The sequence below is a fragment of the Nomascus leucogenys genome, chromosome 14 (genome assembly GCF_006542625.1).
Source record: "Nomascus leucogenys isolate Asia chromosome 14, Asia_NLE_v1, whole genome shotgun sequence".
NCBI lineage: Eukaryota > Metazoa > Chordata > Mammalia > Primates > Hylobatidae > Nomascus > Nomascus leucogenys.
Window position 1 is genome coordinate 34,499,910 of NC_044394.1, and position 19,241 is coordinate 34,519,150.

The window sequence follows — 19,241 nt, forward strand, 5'->3', positions numbered from 1 at the left end:
TTTTCCTCTCTTGTTCCCTTGTCCTTGTGAGATTTTTAATTTTTTTAATTTAAAAAAGTGGTTTTTTTGGGGGGGCGGGGTGGGGACAGAGTCTCACTCTGTCACCCAGGCTGGAGTGCAGAGGCATAGCTCACTGCAGCTTCAAATCCCTGGGCTCAAGTGATTTTCCTGCCTCAGCCTCCCCAGTAGCTGGGACTAGAGGTGTGCATCACTAGGCTTGGCTATTTTTTTTTTTTTTAAAGAGCCATGGTGGGTGGGGGAGAGTCTCATTATGTTGCCCAGGCTGGTCTCGAACTCCTGACCTCAAGCCATCCCCCCCACCGCGGCCTTCCAACGTGCTGGTGTTACAGGCGTGAGCCACAGCACCCAGCCCTATCTTTAATTTAAAGGCTCCTTGGAGTGGAATTTCTTTTTTTTTTTTGGAGATGGAGTCTCGCTCTGTCACCCAGGCTGGAGTGCAGTGGCACCATCTCGGCTCACTGCAAGCTCCGCCTCCCGGGTTCACGCCATTCTCCTGCCTCAGCCTCTCTGAGTAGCTGGGACTACAGGCGCCCGCCACCAAGCCCGGCTAATTTTTTTTGTACTTTTAGTAGAGACAGGGTTTCACCATGGTCTCGATCACCTGACCTCGTGATCCGCCCACCTCGGCCTCCCAAAGTGCTGGGATTACAAGCGTGAGCCACCGTGCCAGGCCGGAGTGGAATTTCAACAATTATATTAATTTTTAAAATACTCTTAGATCAGGTTTCCTAGAAACAGAGCCTGACCCTGGGATTCTTGTACAAGTGCTGTAATGAGGGTATTCTCAAGGCAAGCCTCTGAGTAAGTGAGGGAAATAGGATAGGCCACAGGGAGAGCAAAGATACGGTTTCTGATGAAGTTTATCCTCAGTCTGTTCCCATGGGAGTTCTGGCATATGAATGGTACCACAGATTTATTCCTGGACTTTTATACGCTAAAAAAGTTAGCCTCTGGCCATGGCTTCCCCAGTCTGGTCTGAGCGCAGATGTCGGCAGAAGCGGGCAATGAGGGGGCAGTGAGCTGGGGCTGGATGCACCCACCTAGTAAAGGTTATTCATGTGGGGTGCCAACAGCATCTACTTCATTCCTAACCTTTATTTTTTTCATGTAGCCTAATTTTTTCTTTCTTTTTCTTTTTCTTTTTTAGGGACAGGATTTCGCCATGTAGCCCAGGATAATCTCCCAAACTCCTAGCCTCAAGCAACCACCTGGGCCTCCCAAAGTGTTGGGATTACAGTCTGAGCCGCCTCACCCGGCCTAATTGTTGCTTGTAAGGGATGCAGTGTCTCTCTAATCTTGCTTAAGAAATGAATTATCTGTATTTCATTTTTTCCTACTGTTTGCCCTTTAATTTTTTGTTTTGTTTTGTTTTTGTTTTTGTTTCGAGACAAGGTCTCACTCTGTCGCCCAGGCTGGAGTGCAGTGGTGCAGTCATAGCTCACAGCAACATTGAACTCCTGGGTTTAGAGTGATCCTCCTGCTTCAGCCTGGCAAGTAGCTGGGACTACAGGCGTGGCTATGTGCCCAGCTAATTATTTTACCTTTTCTTTTCTCTTTTTCTTTCTTTTTCTTTTCTTTTTTCCTTTTTTTTTTTTTTTTGAGACAATGTCTCATTCTGTCACCCAGGCTGGCGTGTAGTGGCGCAATCTCAGCTTACTGCAGCCTTCGCCTCCCGGGCTTGACTGTTTCTCCCACCTCATCCTGCTGAATAGCTGGGACTATAGGCGCTTGCCACCACACCCGGCTATATATATATATATATTTTTTTTTTTTTTTGAGATGGGATTTCACCACGTTGGCCAGGCTTGTCTCGAACTCCTGGGCTAAAGCGATCCACTTGCCCTGGCCTCCCAAAGTGCTGGGATTACAGGTGTGAGCCACTGTGCCCAGCCTTAATTTTTTAAGTTATCATACACAGATAAAAGAGGCAGAACCAGTTTTAGTATCCAAATCAGTCTGATCCTAAAACGCATGCTCTAAACCATATTAAACCACCTTTTGAAATTACATCTTAATGAAATAATTTAATGTTACCTCTCCAGCTTTAAGGGTGCCATTAACCACTTAGATTTTGATGTGTCGGATAGAAAACACTCCCCAAACGGGCTATTCTCTGTTTTTTAAAAAAATTGAATTTGCCTATAGACTCAACGGATCTATTCTGCAAGCATTCACTACGTGGCGGAATCGGTGCTGGGCATGGGTGCAAAGACGACCTAGCCCTAGTTGGTGTCTTCAAAAGGCTGTGTACAGCAGGGGAAGCAGATATGAAAACACAAAACTATTACAAGGGATGAGCGCCGCGCCAAGCTGATCCTGGGAGCTACGGACAGTGTCTAAACCTCAGTCACTCACAGGAGTACAAAGATCCGGGGCTGCTCCTAACTCCTACTCCAAAGCTTTCCCGGCCTGCTGGGCGCACAGGGAAGAGGGAAGTGCTGGAAACTTTTGGGGATGTGTGTTTTCATTTGAAAGAGGGAATGAAATGTACCCTTCAGATTTCACTTTCTACTTTTCCGGCCACGGGCTCGGCACGACCTGCCTTTGGGAGAGAAACGGTTTCCCGCGGTGGGGAGAAGCGCGGATTCGCCGCGGGACTCCGGCTCGGCGTGGAGCTGGGCGCGGCAGGCGCAGGGAGGAACTGGCGAGGTGGCCCGGGCTCGGCCCTCCGAGGGTGTGGAGCGCCCGGGAAACGGGACCCCAAGAATCCAACTGCTCCCACCCTGCGCGGCCAGGAGCGGGACTGGCGATACTGGTGACACTGTCCAATCCGGACAGGGGGCGAGGCCGGGGGACCGGGCGGGCCTGGGGCGCGGGCACCTGTGGAGGGCGGACCCGCCGGGGATCGAGGCCTGCCCCTCCGAGAGCTCCTGGCGCGGCCGTCCCGGCCCGGGGCCCCAGGTGCGCTTCGCCTAGAGAGGGATTTTCCGGTCTCGTGGACAGAGGAACAACCAGGAACTCGGGCTCAGTCTCCACCCCAAAGTGGGGCGGATCCGTCCCGGATAAGACCCGCTGTCTGGCCCTGAGCAGGGTGTGACCTCCGCAGCCGCAGAGGAGCGCAGCCCGGCCTCGGTACGAGGGGTAAAGGGGCTCCGGGCCGGGGGTCCTGGGCTCGGGTAACGGGGATCGTAGCCCAGTGGCGTCTCGCGGGGATGCCCGGCTCTGCGCTGCACCCCAGAGTGGGTGCTCACCGCCGGCTTGCGGGCAAGCCCGGGCGGCCACAGGGTGGAGGGGGGCCAGCGGGCCCTGGACTCGCTCTGGGTGGGCGAGAGGGAGGCGAGCGCGGCGCTTAACCACTGGCACCATCCAGGACATCCAGGGCCGCTTACATAGCTCAGGACGCGGGTCAGAGACCACGGCAGTTATTTATTCAGTCCATGTGCTGGGCTTTGCATCAAAAAGAAAGGACAGAGATAATCTTGCCTGTAGCTAACCCCGCCTAACACCTCTTACAGTTTACTTTTTAATTATTTACTCCATTTAAGAAACTTACTCCTTTCTCCTAGATCCTTACCACTTTCTTACCTTCTCGTGTGTCTAATGCCCTCGGCACAGTGCCCGGCACATCGGAGTCTGATTATTATAGGGTCCATGACTTGAGTTGGCGGGTGGTGCAGTCTCACCATTTTGTCATGACTTCGACCAGCTGGAGACTTTGGGGCCAAGGAGGAATGCTTCTCAACAATTTGCCGGCAGAAGTGCGCCCCAGGGCAATGCAAGTCTTCTGAGCTGATAGAACAGAGTGGGTCCTGCATAAGTCGTGCTTTACATGGAACTGGGCATCTGCTCTGTCCTGCTGATAGTGGGAAGGATAGATAGGGTGTCTCTCTCCAGGTTATCCATTCTCCTGCCCACCAGTCCATGACGCCTCAGCACCCCCTTCCATTCCCTACTGTTTGCCCTTTAATTTTTTGTTTTGTTTTGTTTTAAGACGAGGTCTCACTCCTGTAGCCCAGGCTGGAGTGCAGTGGCTGGATATAGCTCACTCTGCCTCCCAGGCTCAGGTGTTTCACCCACCTCAACCTCCTGAGTAGCTGAGACTACAGGAGCATGCCACCACGTGCCTATAGTCCCAGCTACTCAGGAGGTAACTGGTAACTCTATTGATAACCAAACCCTAGATTTTTTTTTTTTTTTTTTGAGATGGAATCTTGCTCTGTTGCCCAGGCTGGAGTGCAGTGGTATGATCTCTGCTCACTGCAACCTCCGCCTTCTGGGTTCAAGAGATTCTCCTGCCTCAGCCTCCCGAGTAGCTGGGACTACAGGCGTGTGCCACCACGCCCGGCTAATTTTTGTATTTTTGGTAGAGACAGGGTTTTGCCGTGTTGGTCAGGCTGGTCTTGAACTCCTGACCTCAGGTGATCTAACTGCCTCAGCCTCCCAAATTGCTGGGATTACAGGCGTGAGCCACCGTGCCCAGCGCCCAAACCCTAGGTTTTTAGTTGCCAGGGAATTATCAGACACAGGTGGGAAGAGCAAGTAGGAGAGGAAGTGGACAGGAATAAGAAAATGGATAACCCCAGCGACCCAAGAGCTGCTGACTCTCCAGAGCCCTATCAGGCCAAGACCATCCTCATCCAGCTCATGTCAGATTTCTGTTGATTGAGGATATAGACACAAGTACACCCGTGCCCCCACCCACACATAAACAGGCACAGACACACAACTACTGGATCAAGGACTTCTGTGAATTTCCCTCCTAGATGTTCCTGCATTTGGTTAGGGATAATGTTTCTCTGCAGGCAATTTAGAGAGTAACCCGCACAGTCAAGCCATGTACCACTCCAGGCCTTAGTGTTTAAAGGGTGAGCCTTCTGGTCATCCCCAGGCTCATGTCCAGTGGCATGTTTCTTTGTTTATGTCCAGCCACTCATTTGTTTTCCTGAGCTCACTTATTATCTGCTTGTAGACTAAGCCTGCTTTTCTCCAAGGGAGATCAAGATGAGTGGCAGGCACTGGGGATTGTGGACAGTGTGCCAGGGAGTACCTGAAGTTCCAGAATAAACAAGGGGTGGGGAAGCCTGGGCAACATAGCAAGACCCCATCTCTACAAAAAGTTTAAAAATTAGCTGGGCACGGTGATGCCCACCTGTAGTCCCAGCTACTTCGGAGGCTGGGAGGGAGTTTCACTGAAGCCCAGGAGTTCAAGGCTGCAGTGAGTTATGATCATACCATTGCACTCCAGCCTGGGTGATGGAGTGAGACCCTGTCTGAAAAACAAACAAAAAGAAGAGGAGGAGATTTTCTTTGAGTGTCATTTTTACACAAATATTTGAGATTAAAAAACACTTTTTATACTAAAGCAATCACAGATATATTTTGAAGTAGAATCCAAAAATTGTATACCTTTTAAATCTAAAACGAAACCTCGAAAACATTTTGCTTGGGATTTGGGCTGCAATTTGGTCCAAACCTAGCCTTTGAGGGTTTGTTTTCACTGCAATTAGTGCTACTTATGGAGGCAGTTTGATAGACACTGCAGTGTCCTCCCTGGAGCAACTCTGCATAACACTCATCCTAGGCTGTCTTATCTAATCTTCACTTCAACCTGCAATGGGGTTATTAACGTTGGTTTACAACTGAGGATCCCAAGGTTCCATATCATCTTCCTTGGTCAAGTTCAGACCATTTGTGAACTAAAGCTTAAATCCAGCTGCCAGGATACAAAAGCCTGTTCTCCTATCCTCTCCGCCCTACCGTAACTCCATCAGTGCTTGGTTCATAGTAATTTGGATTTGTGGCTTCGTAGATTGTTAACTAAATCTTGAACAAGTGTTTTTCTTTTTCTTATTTTTTTCTTGTCAAGCTGATATGAAATGGGGTTGAATGAACTAGAACTGTTTCAACTGGAAAGGGAGTGCACCCCTGTTGTCCCAGCTACTTGGGACCCTGAGGCAGGAGGATCCCTTGAGCCCAGGAGTTTGAGACTACAGTGAGCTATGATTGTGCCACTGCACTCCAGCCTAGGTGACAGAGTGAGATCCTGTCTCTAAATAAAAAGAAAAAAAAAAAAAAAGAAGTTTGCAGTGAGTGTGAGGGGTGCATGATAGCCAGCAGCCCTAAATGCCAGAGGTGTTTGACATGTGGACAAGGGAATAAACTTGCTCTTTGAGGTGTTTGGCAGAGCTGGGTGGTGGGCTCTGGTTGAATTTAAGGAAGTGGCTTTTAAAACCCATAGGCTGGGTGGCCTTGATGTTGGCAAGAGCTCTCTCACTACAAGTGTTTAGGCAGAGATTCACAGCCCTTTTCTGATGGAGCTGGGAAGGGTTAGCAGGTTAAGCTCAGTTAACTTCTAAAGCTATAGTTCCCAAACTTCAGGGTGCATCAGAATCACCCAGGAAGCTTGTACAACATGCAAATTCTGCTTATTTAAGCAGCTCCCTGGATGATTGTGATTCGGGCCTCATTTTGAGAAACTATGCTTTTTTTTTTATTTTTTTATTTTTTGAGACAGAGTCTCTCTCTGTCACCCAGACTGGAGTGCAATGGTGCTATCTCAGCTCACTGCAACCTTTGCCTCTCAGGTTCAAGCGATTCTCCTGCCTCAGCCTCCTGAGTAGCTGGGACTACAGGCGCGTGCCACCACACCCAGCTAATTTTTGTATTTTTAGTAGAGGTGGGGTTTCACCATGTTGGCCAGGCTGGTCTCGAACTCCTGACCTCAGATGATCCGCTTGCATCAGCCTCCCAAAGTTCTGGGATTACAGGTGTGAGCCACCACGCCCAGCTGAGAAACTATGCTTTAGAAACACTTATATGAATATGTGCGTACTTCATAAATTGAATAAAGCATTAATAAAAACATATCACCTTCCCAAGGAAACTTAGGTTTTGGTCATTATGTATAAACTCTAGGTAATGTGGTAAATGCTAAAACCTTCCTTCTCAAGGATAGTTCTTTTGTTTGTTTTTGAGGCAGAATCTTGCTCTGTCACCCAGGCTGGAGTGCAGTCGTGTGATCTTGGCTCACTGCAACCTCTGCCTCCCAGGTTCAAGTGATTCTCCTGCCTCAGCCTCCCAAGTAGCTGGGATTACAGGCACACGCCACCATGCCAGGCTAATTTTTGTATTTTTAGTGGAGATGGGGTTTCACCATGTTTACCAGGGTGGTCTCAAACCCCTGACCTCATGATCCGCCCACCTCGGCCTCCCAAAGTGCTGGGATTACAGACGTGAGCCACTGCGCCCAGCCAAGGATAGTTCTTTATTATACCAATCACATCTCCCTTGTGATTTGATTAACAGGGTTTTTCTTTCCCCTGCAAACTCACCACATAGTCTTACAGCGCTAACACCTCTAGAACAATGTGGAGCTCCAACTAAAGATTTTGTTTGTTTGTTTGTTGTTTAACTTAATTGAAACTGAATGGACTACTACATTAATTCCCTGAGGAATTTAGGATTTCTATCTAAGGCCTGTTGTTGGTTTTATTGAGAGTAATTTATTAGTGTTTGGTTTTGTTTGAACTGGACTGAGAGCTTTTGCTATGGGAACCTGAACCACCACCTTTGAAGAATTCTTTTTAAAGATTCAAGTTGTTTGATGTCAGTAAATTGCCGTAATGCTTCTTGGTCCACACTGCTTGACGTGAAAAAACAGAGTGAATATTATATTGCAGCTAAATGTCAGACTGTAAATTACGATGGAAAAGACCTTCTACAGCCTGGTCAACATGGTAAATTCTGTCTCTACCAAAAACAAACAAACAAATGAAAAAAAAAACTATAAAAATTAGCCAGGTTTGGTGGTACGCTCCTGTAGTCCCAGCTATATGGGAGGCTGAAGTGGGAGGATCACTGGAGCCCAGGAGGCAAAGGTTGCAGTGAGCCAAGATTGCACTACTACACTCCAGCCTGAGTGACAGCAAGACTCCGTCTCAAAAAACAAAAACAAAAAATCCTTCCATTTTCCTCCTCCTCCCCACAAAATAACTAACCTTGAGGCCTAGAAGAAACACACAGAACAAGCAGCCTGACATGTAACAGAGCAGGAAGCCCCCCATGTCCACCTCTACCTCATTTTGTCAAGTCATCAAGAGACCTCCAGGCCCAGTCACTGTGGATTCATTCCTCTGGGTTTAGGCACTCCCCTGCCCCCCACCCCCAGTGAGGTAGCGTATTAAATCATTAACAGAATCTAATACAAAAGGGCCCTGTGATTACTGGGAACAAGTTCTCCTGATCTATATGCGATTGAACCATCTTCCCTGGAGTAGGTCCTTTAGAGCTATAAGCCCTTGCCACGATCAGCCCCCACCATCTTCTCTCTTACTCCTCCTCTACAGGGGACTCAGGAAAACATTTTCTGAGTCTTACCCAAGTTTAGCTTCTGCTATTGCTACTTTTTTTTTTTTTTTTTTGAGACAGAGTCTCAATCTGTCTCCCAGGCTGGAGTGCAGTGGCGCAATCTCGGCTCACTGCAAGCTCCGCCTCCCGGGTTCACGCCATTCTCCTGCCTCAGCCTCCCAAGTAGCTGGGACTACAGGCGTACGCCACCACGTCCTGCTAATTTTTTTGTACTTTTAGTACAGACGGGGTTTCACTGTGTTAGCCAGGATGGTCTCGATCTCCTGACCTCGTAATCCACCTGCTTTGGCCTCCCAAAGTGCTGGGATTACAGACTTGAGCCACGGCGCCCGGCCTAGACACACTTCTAAACTCAGTCATGGATACAGGTTGAGTAATGTGTAATGAGTTGCAGTCAAAACATACACAAAATTGTTACTTTTTTAATTTTCAGAAAGGGGGTCTTCCTCTGTAGTCCAGCCTGGAGTGCACTGGTGTAGTTATAGCTCACCGCACCCACAAACTCCTGGGTCTAAGCAATCCTTCCCCTTCAGCCTCTAGAGTAGCTGGGACTACAGGCATGCCCAGCTTATTATTATTATTATTATTAAAAAATTTTGTACAGGTAGGGTCTTGCTATGTTGGCCAGGCTGGTCTCAAACTCCTGGGTGATCCTCCTGCCTTGGTCTCCCGAAGTGCTGGGATTACAGGCATGAGCCACTGGCCCGAAATTATTTAAAAATATTGTATAAAATTACTGTGGGGGACAAGAGAAAGGATCCCCTTTGCCCTCTGAAGGTTTTCTGAAAAATCAACTCACAAAAGGAGATAATTAGAGAAAGGTCAAGCCAGGCGCGGTGGCTCACGCCTGTAATCACAGCACTTTGGGAGGCCGAGGTGAGTGGATCACGAGGTCAGGAGATCGAGACCATCCTGGCTAACATGGTGAAACCCTGTCTCTACTAAAAAAATACAAAAAAAATTAGCCGGGCATGGTGGCGGGTGCCTGTAGTCCCAGCTACTCGGGAGGCTGAGGCAGGAGAATGGCGTGAACCCGGGAGGCGGAGTTTGCAGTGAGCCAAGATCATGCCACCACACTCCAGCCTGGGCGACAGAGTGAGACTCCATCTCAAAAAAAGAAAGACAAAAAAAAAGAGAAAAGGCATACATGAGGGAAAATACATATATTATGGGGAAATATTAATTTTACATTATTTTTCATTAATTTTACATTATATTAATATATTATAAAATTATAACTAATTTTTATAAATTATATTTTACATTATATTACATAAATTATGTTAATTTACATTAATTTTACATTATATTAATTTCACATTAATTTTATATTAATATGTATTTTATGGGGAAATATTCATTTTCCCCCATATTATACATGAAGGAAAATCACAGAGTGATATTCCAGTGAGGTGCAGATGCTTGTATACCCTACTTCTTCTTTTTTATTTTTAATACAGGGTCTCACTCTGTTGCACAAGGCTGGAGTGTAGTGGCATGATCATGGCTCACTGCACCCTCAACCTCCCGAGCTCAGGGGATCCTCTCATCTCAGCCTCCTGGGTAGCTGGGACTATAGGTGCGTGCCACCACACCTGGCTAATTTTCTGTATTTTTTGTAGAGACGAAGTTTTGCCATGTTGCCCAGGCTGGTTTCCAACTCTTGGGCTCAAGTGATCCACCTGCCTCAGCCTCCCCAAGTACTGGGATTACATGCGTGCACCACTGTGCCTGGCCTACACCCTACCTTTTAGAGGAAAGAGAGTTGGGAAAGTGTGGATGTTTTAGGGAGGTAGCAACTGATGTTTGGGGGAATTCAATTGGCTCGAAGAACATACAATGGCCTGGGACAGGGCCTCTTGGGCCCACAGAACAGACAACGGTTTGTGACAAAAGTCCGTCCAGGTGTGTTGACAGACTTTTGTCTTTCCTACTACAATATGAACTCAGCTAATGAAAACTCAGGGAAGGGACTAGGGGTAATTGTTTCCTTTTTTGACAGGTCTGGACTTTAGGCAGATGAGGGAACTTCAGAGAACAACCTTGGGAGAGACAGAGGATTGAGAGACAGGAGATAGGAGGGGGGATGTCTTTGGTTCAGCAGGATATCAGTTTCTGAGCCCCAGCAGACATACATATTGCAGCCTTGTTTGTAGGAGCAAAATAGTGAAAACAACCTAAATATCAGTAAAGATCTGGTTAAATTATGGAACATCTATGCAGTGTAATACTGTGCAGCTGTTAAAAAATGGTGCAGGTTGATAGGAACTGATATAGAATGATAGTGAAGATATTTTTTAAAAAGTGAAGTACAGCTTTGCGTGGTATGCTACCATTTTGGTGTATAAAAATGATGGAGGCTCTCATGCCTGTAATCCCAGCACTTTGGGAGGTTGAGGCAGGCAGATCACTTGAGGTCAGAAGTCTGAGACCAGCCTAGCCAACACGGTAAAACCCTGTCTCTACTAAAAATAAAAAAAAAATAGCTGGGCATGGTAGTGCGCACATGTAATCCCAGCTTCTAGGGAGGCTGAGGCAGAAGAATTGCTTGAACACTGGACGGAGGTTGCAGTGAGCCGAGATCATGCCACTACACTCCAGCTTGGGTGACAGAGCGAGACTCCATCTCAAAAAAAAAAAAAAAAAAAAAAAGATGGAGGCTGTCTATATTCTCATATGCTTATTAGTGCATTAAATACTTCCAGGAGGATACACAGGAAAATTATAAGAGTGGTTGCTGGGGGGGGGGCTCAGTGTATCAGCTTGGGGGGGGGGGGATGAGGTGGGATGAGACGGTGACGTCTAAAAAAAAAAAAGGGGGGGGGGGGGGTAGTACTAGGAGGGGGGGGAGGGGGGGGGGGAGCTGCAGTGAGCGAGATTGGCACTGACTCAGCGGGGACAGAGCGAGATGTCTAAAAAAAAAAAAAAGAGTGGTTGGAGTGGTTGCCTGGGGAGGGGAAAGGAAAGTCTTACAGACTTGTTGTTATGTACTTATTTGTACTATTTGAATTTGTTATGTTTATGTATTACCTATTAATTAAAAAAAAAATAGAGCGTTACAGATATCACCTGCCCATTGAACATTGTTTGTGAAGAGAGAGAATTAAATAGAAATGAGGAATGTATAATTATCAGATTTTCCAACCTTAAAATTAACACTTGATCATATACTTCCTTATATGTATACAAAGAACTAACATGCAGGTATCCTTCAGTTTCCAATGAGATGAAGCAGCCACCGCTCATTCTTGCCGTGTGTTTCACTTGGGTAGCTAGTTCCAAAAAGAATGTAAAGTGCCTCTAGTTGCATAGTGGAGAAAGCTCTGCTTTTGGTTTGGTTTTGTTTTTGTTTTTCTAAGCCAGGGTCTCACTCTGTCACCCTGGCTGGAGTGCAGTGGCACAACCATGGCACACTGCAGCCTCAAACTCCTGGGTGCTGGTGACTCTTCCACCTTAGCCTCCCAGGTGGCTGGAACTATAGGCACGCGCTGCCACACCCAGCTAATTTTTTGTATTTTTTGTAGAGACAGAGTTTTACCACGTTTCCCAGGCTGGTTTCAAACTCCTGGAGTCAAGCCATCTGCCTGTTTCAGCCTCCCAAAGTACTGGGATGACAAGCATGAGCCACAGCGCCTGACCTAGCTCTGTTTTTAAATCGTCTGATTGGTTCCAGTGTGTCTTTAGCTGTAGAAGCAGAGAGAGGAGGTTGATGGGATGAATCAGGGCCTGTAGACTAGGTAGACCTGCTAGGGCAGGGGCCTTTGTCAGAGAAATGCCTTCCAGTGATATCAGTGGCCATGGGCACTGAGGGGCCTGACCTTGGCTTTGGAGCCTGGACCCCTATCTTCAGCCAGACTATGTCTTAGTCTGTGAGGGACCTGCCTGTCTCTGCTGGAGATGTTGACAGCTAATGTTCACCAAATGTCTTCTATGATCCTGACCCTGTGCCAGACATCTGGTATGATATTTTATTAAATTTTCACCCGTATTAGGTGGGTACTAGTATTATCATTGCCAATGTAAGATGAGGAAACTGAGGCACAGAGGGGTTGAGTAATTTGCTCAAAGTTGCACACTGACGAGCAGCACAGCCAGGATTTGAACTTGTCAGTATGACTCTATATCCTATGCTTTACCACTCTGTATAATGGGTTAAAAGTGGGGGAATCAGGCCAGGCGCAGTGGCTCATGCTTGTAATCCCAGGCTAAGTCAGGTGGATCGCCTGAGCTCAGGGGTTCAAGACCAGCCTGGGCGAAACCCTTTCTCTACCAAAAATATAAAACAATTGGCCAGCCATGGTGGCACACTCCTGTAGTCCCAGCTACTGGAGAGGCTGAGGTGGGAGAATCGCTTGGGCCTTGGAGGCAGAGGTTGCAGTGAGCCAAGATCGTGCCACTGAACTCCAACCTGGATGACAGAGTGAGACCCTGTCTCAAAAAAAAAAAAAAAGAAAAAAAAAAAAACAAAGTGGGGAAATCAGCTGAAAAAGACAGGGTGGGAAATTAAGCTATGGGGCTGAATTCTTTCAGAGGGGAAGGAGAGCCTAAGTCCAAACCACTTGTCCAAGATGAACTTGATATTGATTTAGGTCATTCTGAGTATCCAGGGGGTCCAGGTGAGGAGTGGGGAGCAGAGGCTGAATCAGGACAATGTGCTGCATCATGACTCTGGTGGCCCATCCTTGTGGGAGCAAGACTTAGGGCAGCATCTAAAGGCAGGGAGGGCAGCATCTAAAGGCAGGGGAGGCAGCTCAGAACCTTGGGGCAGGGTCTTCGAGAGCTAGGCAGGAGGTCAGTGGCCTCTGCCAAATGGGCAAAGGGGCATTTATTTATTATATATATAATGTGACAGGCACTAGAGATTCAAGAATGAAACACACTGACTCAGGGAGATAAGTAAATCAATAATTCAAAAATCATAGGAGTATATGATTAGTATAATAATTTGATATATACGTGCAGACTGCCATGGAGTAACAGAAGAGGTGCACCTAACTCTATCATCAGTGGTCAGAGAAGGCTTCCTGGAGGAGGAAGGTTTATATTGAGCCAGGGCTGGAGAAGAAGGGCTTATGCACAGTCGTGGAGATGAGAAAGCTAAGCCAAAGCACACTGAAGGAATGGCATGTCTGTTAGAGCAGGCAAGTCCCAGAGGCGGAGATGGAGGTCCCTTAGAAACTAAGTCCATTCTGTAGGTGTATGGGAGACTGGGCAGATGAGTATTGAGGGACAGGTCCTAGAGGGTCCAAGGATCCCATATAAGGAACTGCTGGCCTGGAATATAAATCCCTACTTCTCTTTGCATCTGTTCCAGTGCCTGGCAAAGTTATGTAATAAATGTTTTCGGATAAAATGAAAGTGCTGGGTACCAGGAAGGAAATCAAGGCAGAGATTTCGCCTTGGAGAAACATGACTCCTTGCTTCCCTGCTTACCCTGTCCAGACCTCCAGTGTTCATCTTCGACATGGTGTCCTTCCCTGATTGACATAACCTGTGTCAGGGGCCCCTCCTACACACTCCTGCCTCTTGCTGTGATTTCCCCAGCATGGGAATGGGAATGTTCACACCTTATTATGTCTGATCATGTACCTGCCTCCTCTCTTCAGCTTTGAGCTCCACTGAGGGCAGGGACCATGCAGCCCCCTCTGGCTAGCACAGTGCTGCTGAGCACATACTCAGCCCTTGCTAGAAGTGTGCAGTATGAATGGACAATTTCCCACGGCCTAGAAAATTGAGTCCACCCTCTAGGCCTGGCCTGCCACAAAAATGATCCAGTTTTGAAAATTACTTTTGTAGCTCTTGCTGCCTTCATGGTGTCCTTAAACTCCCACTCAACTCCAAACTAGCTACTGTTTTCCAAATAAGTCTTAACGTTCATAATCATAGCGGGAGCCTTGTTTTTACTGTTTTCTCTGCCTGGAAAATTCTTTCCCTATTGAAATACCATTATTGTTCCAAGTCTGTCACATGAGAGCCCTTTTAACTTCTTAGGGGGACATTGTCCATCTTCCTCTATCCAGCAATTCATAATAGTTCTCACATGCCGCTTTGTCCTCAGACTAGTTATATACCTGTTTTATTTCTCCTAGGAGATTACGTGCTCCTTGAGAGCAAGATCATGTCTCCTCCATCTTTCTCCTGCCATGCCTAGTACATGATAGGGGCAAAATACATTTTAGGTAAGGACTATGAGTGCCTGCACACATAGTGAGCGGCAGTTTTGGAACTGGGGTCTGAAAGCCACTTGCGTAAGAATCAGGGCCTGGGCTGATTCTTATGAGGAGAATGCCAGGGTTGCTTATTTAAACTTGATTAAGTGAAGTCTGGGGCCCACCCAAGATCTCCAGAGTCAAGGGTCCTCACCAAAAATCTGTATTTTAACTGCTCCCCACGTGACTTTTGTGTACTTTTGAATTTGAGAACTTTCCTCAGATAACAAGCTAGACAGATGCTGTACAATCGATATTAAGTAGAATCCTTTTGAAGCCATAGCTCCAGACATCGTGTCCTGACATCATCCAGGGCCAGGAGAAAGGGGGAATTTGGCTGGCTGACTCTGTCTTTTTCGCCTGGAGGAACTCCAAAGCATCTTAGCAGGTTTGTCCTTATTTCTTTTTGGTCAGAAGTGGGTCACATGGCCACTCCTAACCCATTCATGGCTGTTCAAATGGGGTTGCCTTGGACTACTTATTATTTCCTCCTGGGGCTAGCCCCACCTTCCTGGTTTACCAAACCCAATCTCCAAACAGAAAGAAGATTCTCCTAAGGAAGAAGGAAAGTGTAATGGAGGTTGACATTATTGCTGATTCTTGCAAAAAAGTCTGTGCATTGCAATAACTGCTACTATCCCAATTTTATGCCAAAATAAACCAGCTCTCATAAGTGGGGTTAAATCTGGAGGGCAGAACAGGGACTGGAAATTGGTTCTTGTTCTGGATTCTAAGCCTGAATGATCTTCATGACAGCCTACGCCAGCACCCATCTGTGGGAAGAGAATTTAATTTGAAGTTTCACAGATATCATAGAATATCAGATCTGGCCTACCAGGAGTAATGCATGTTTGCGGTGGATGGTTTTGAGAACTCTGCTGTTTAAATAATCTTTGGCAAACACAGTATTTCCTATGTCATGTTTATGCAAGTGTTTTAAAAGTGTTATAACTTCCCCCATTAACATAACTTATCCCCGTTCCCATTTCCTCATACTTGATGTAAGGTCATGATTGGCAATCTAGGTTATGAAATGCCTATGGGATGGTTTGGGGACCCTTTCAGACATCAATATTTTGAGTCTAGAATTATTACTATAGAACCAGGGTTCTCAAACCTCAGTATGTATCAGAATCACCTGGCAGGATTCTTGCACTTTACAAAGATTATTTATTTTTTAGAGATGGGGGTCTTGGTATGTTACCCAGACTGGCCTCAAACTCCTGGGCTCAGGGATTCTCCCACCTCAGCCTCCCAGTAGCTGAGATTACAGGCACAAGCTACCAGAGGGATTCACCTAGCCTTCTGTATTTTGGTGACTCTAGGCTGGGCTTGTTCTTTGGAAGTGAGAAGGTAGAGTGAGGTCTATGCATCTTCCCTCCAGGCCTGGTTCATTGTCTGTATACTGAAGGTGGCTCTAAATGTTGGTCTTGAAATTTTGGTTTCACTTCAAAAGGAATGAAATTCTAATACATGGTACAACATGGACAAACCTTGAAAATATTATGCTAAGTGAAATAATCCAGACACAGAAGGATAAATGTTACATGATTCCACTTATGTAAGATACCTAGAATAGTCAAACTCATAGAGACAGATAGTGGAATAGAGGTTACCAAGGGCGAAGGTGAGGGGGAAATGGGGAGTTACTGTTTCACGTGTTAGGAGTTTCTGTTTGGAATGATGGAAGAGATCTAGGAACAGATGGTGGTGATTGTTGCAAGACATTGTAAATGTTCTTAAGGCCACTGAATTGTACACTTTAAAATGGTTAAAATAGGCCAGGCACAGTGGCTCACACCTGTAATCCCAGCACTTTGGGAGGCCGAGGCTGGCGGATCACTTGAGGTCAGGAGTTGAAGACTAGCCTGGACAACATGGTGAAACCCTGTCCCTACAAAAATTAGCCAGGCATGGTGGCCTGCACCTGTAGTCCCAGCTACTTGGGAGGCTGAAATAGGAGGATAGCTCGAGCCAGGAAGGTCAAGGCTGCAGTGAGCTGAGATCACACCACTGCACTCCAGCCTAGGCAACATGGTGAGACCCTATCTCAAAAAAAATTTTTTGATGGTTAAAGTGGTAAATTTTGCTATATATATGTTACCATGGTTGAAAAAATAAATCTTCCTTTTGTTATTCTTCTATCTCCCAGTGATGTGCTGAATTGTCCCTGTATCAGCCCCTGAGAGCTGATTGTTAAATTTTTAGAGGTTTTGCAAGCTGATGGTTAAAAAATAGCCAGCCGTGATTTAAAATTAAATTATAGGAACTAATGAGTAAATACGTTTTATTGAAATATGAATATTTACAAGTAATTTGTATTTAAAACAATTCATCATTTCCTAATTCTTTTGCTACCTTTTGCCATTATCTATGCTCTCGAGGGTATTTATGTCTATTATATCCGTGTGGTGAAACTAGTATTAATGTGTAATGGGGCACTACTGACCATCTACTCCCAACTCCAAGTTGAGTGACATCACATTAGTAACTTGAAATTGGTCAGGGTGCAAAGATTTACACCAAAGAAGTGGCTGCACATCAGGGTGTCCTTTCCTTGGAGAGCTGGCTATTAGGTTTATCAGCACATCCCTGGCCTTACCTTGTGGGTTAGGGTTGGTGTAAGTTAGTAGGAATAAAACACCAGTCACTTGGAAGCTACCAGCCCAGCTGTCTTTAATTGAATCCCAACCCTTTCCAAATAGCCCTGCCTTGGGGTGTTTTTGCTGTGCCTAAAAAAAAAAAAAGGGTTGTGGCTAAGTTTAGTAGCGGGGGAAGATGAGTCACATAGTCAGCTAGTTACTTTTTAACCTCATGGGTGCCTTTCCTCAACTGTAAAATGAAAGGGGTGGGAGAAAAACTAGTAGAAATAAAGTCAGATGATTTTTCTAGCAATGAGGAAGAGATACTTTTTAAAAAAAGTTTTTATTGCTGATCACAGCCAGTTACAGACATTTCTTTGTTCCTTCTCCACTTCTACTGTTTCCCTGGACTAGCATTAAAAAAAAGCTTTGGCCGGGCACGGTGGCTCACGCTTGTAATCCCAGCACTTTGGGAGGCCGAGGCGGGTGGATCACGAGGTCAGGAGATCGAGACCACGGTGAAACCCCGTCTCTACTAAAAAATACAAAAAATTAGCCGGGCGTGGTGGCGGGCGCCTGTAGTCCCAGCTACTCGGAGAGGCTGAGGCAGGAGAATGGCGTGAACCAGGGAGGCAGAGCTTGCAGTGAGCCGAGACTGCGCCACTGCACTCCAGCCTGGGCGACAGAGCGAGACTCTGTCTCAAAAAAAAAAAAAAAAAAAAAAAGCTTTTATTATGAACATTTTCCAATATACACCCAAGTGAGAGAATAACAAAATGAACCACCAACTGCTCATCACCCATCTCAACAGTTACCAACATTTCACTGAAAAAGAGACTTTTCTAACTATTGAAATATAATAATAAGGAGGAATACGTAGGAAAAGATAGACAGGTATAATTTAAATTTTTTCTTCCAAATTTTGACTATACAAAACTAAAAGAAGAATATTAAATTGGAAACATACTTAGAATTAATTTTTGGTATAAAATATTACAATTTATAATATATACATAATGTATATGTCAGTAAAGCACCAAGATCCTAAAAATGGGCAAAAAATACACACCAATAATTCAGAAAGAAGAATACAAGTTTTAAAAAAAGATTCAGTATTCCTACTACTTATTAAATTAAATAAATTAATTAATTATTTTTTTTTTTAGACAGAGTCTCGCTCTGTTCCCCAGGCTGGAGTGCAGTGGACCATCTCGGCTCACTACAGCCTCCACCTCTCAAGTTCAAGCAATTCTTCTGCCTCAGCTTCCCGACTAGCTGGGACTACAGGCATGTGCCACCATGCCCAGCTAATTTTTTTGTATTTTCAGTAGAGACGGGGTTTCACCATGTTAGCCAAGCTAGTCTTGAACTCCTAACCTCAGGTGATCCGCCTGCCTCAGCCTCCCAAAATGCTGGGATTACAGGTTTAAGCCACCGTGCCCAGCCATTTTTCTGTTATATATATGTATATATATATATATATTTTTTTGAGATGGAGTCTCACTATGTTGCCCAGGCTGGAGTGCAGTGGCGTGATCTCGGCTCACTGCAAACTCTGCCTCCCAGGTTGATGCCATTCTCCTGCCTCAGCCTCCCTAGTAGCTGGGACTACAGGCACCTGCCACCACGCCTGGCTAATTTTTTGTATTTTTTTTTTCAGTAGAGACAGGGTTTCACCATGTTAGCCAAGATGGTCTCGATCTCCTGACCTCGTCATCTGCCCGCCTCGGCCTCCCAAAGTGCTGGGGTTACAGGTGTGAGCCACTGCACCCAGCCTTTTCTGTTATATTTTTAAAGATAAATCCCAAGAAGTAGAATTCTTGTTGCATGGTGCATACAATTTACTAATGGCCAAATTACCCTCCAAAAGTACTGTCCAGGGCCGGGCAGGGTGGCTCATGCCTGTAATCCCAGCACTTTGGGAGGCCAAGGTGGGTGGATCACGAGGTCAAGAGATTGAGACCATCCTGGCCAACATGATGAAATCGGTCTCTATTAAAAAAAATACAAAAATTAGCTGGGCATGGTGGTGAGCTCCTGTAGTCCCAGCTACTCGGGAGGCTGAGGCAGGAGAATCACTTGAACCCGGGGGATGGAGGTTGCAGTGAGCCAAGATCGTGCC

General features: G+C 46.1%; 1 protein-coding gene across 2 annotated transcripts in view; it reads left to right on the forward strand.

The window, feature by feature from the left end:
• The first annotated feature begins 2,834 nt into the window (after positions 1–2,834).
• Positions 2,835–19,241, forward strand: part of ANXA4 (annexin A4) — an 86,639-nt gene continuing 70,232 nt past the window's right edge. The window contains exons 1-2 of one of the 2 annotated variants that reach the window (XM_030828049.1): positions 2,835–3,093; positions 14,815–14,925. The gene's annotated coding sequence lies outside the window, so the exon portion shown is untranslated. The remainder of the gene's footprint in view (positions 3,094–14,814; positions 14,926–19,241) is intronic. The other variant, XM_004090367.3, reaches the window with a different exon arrangement.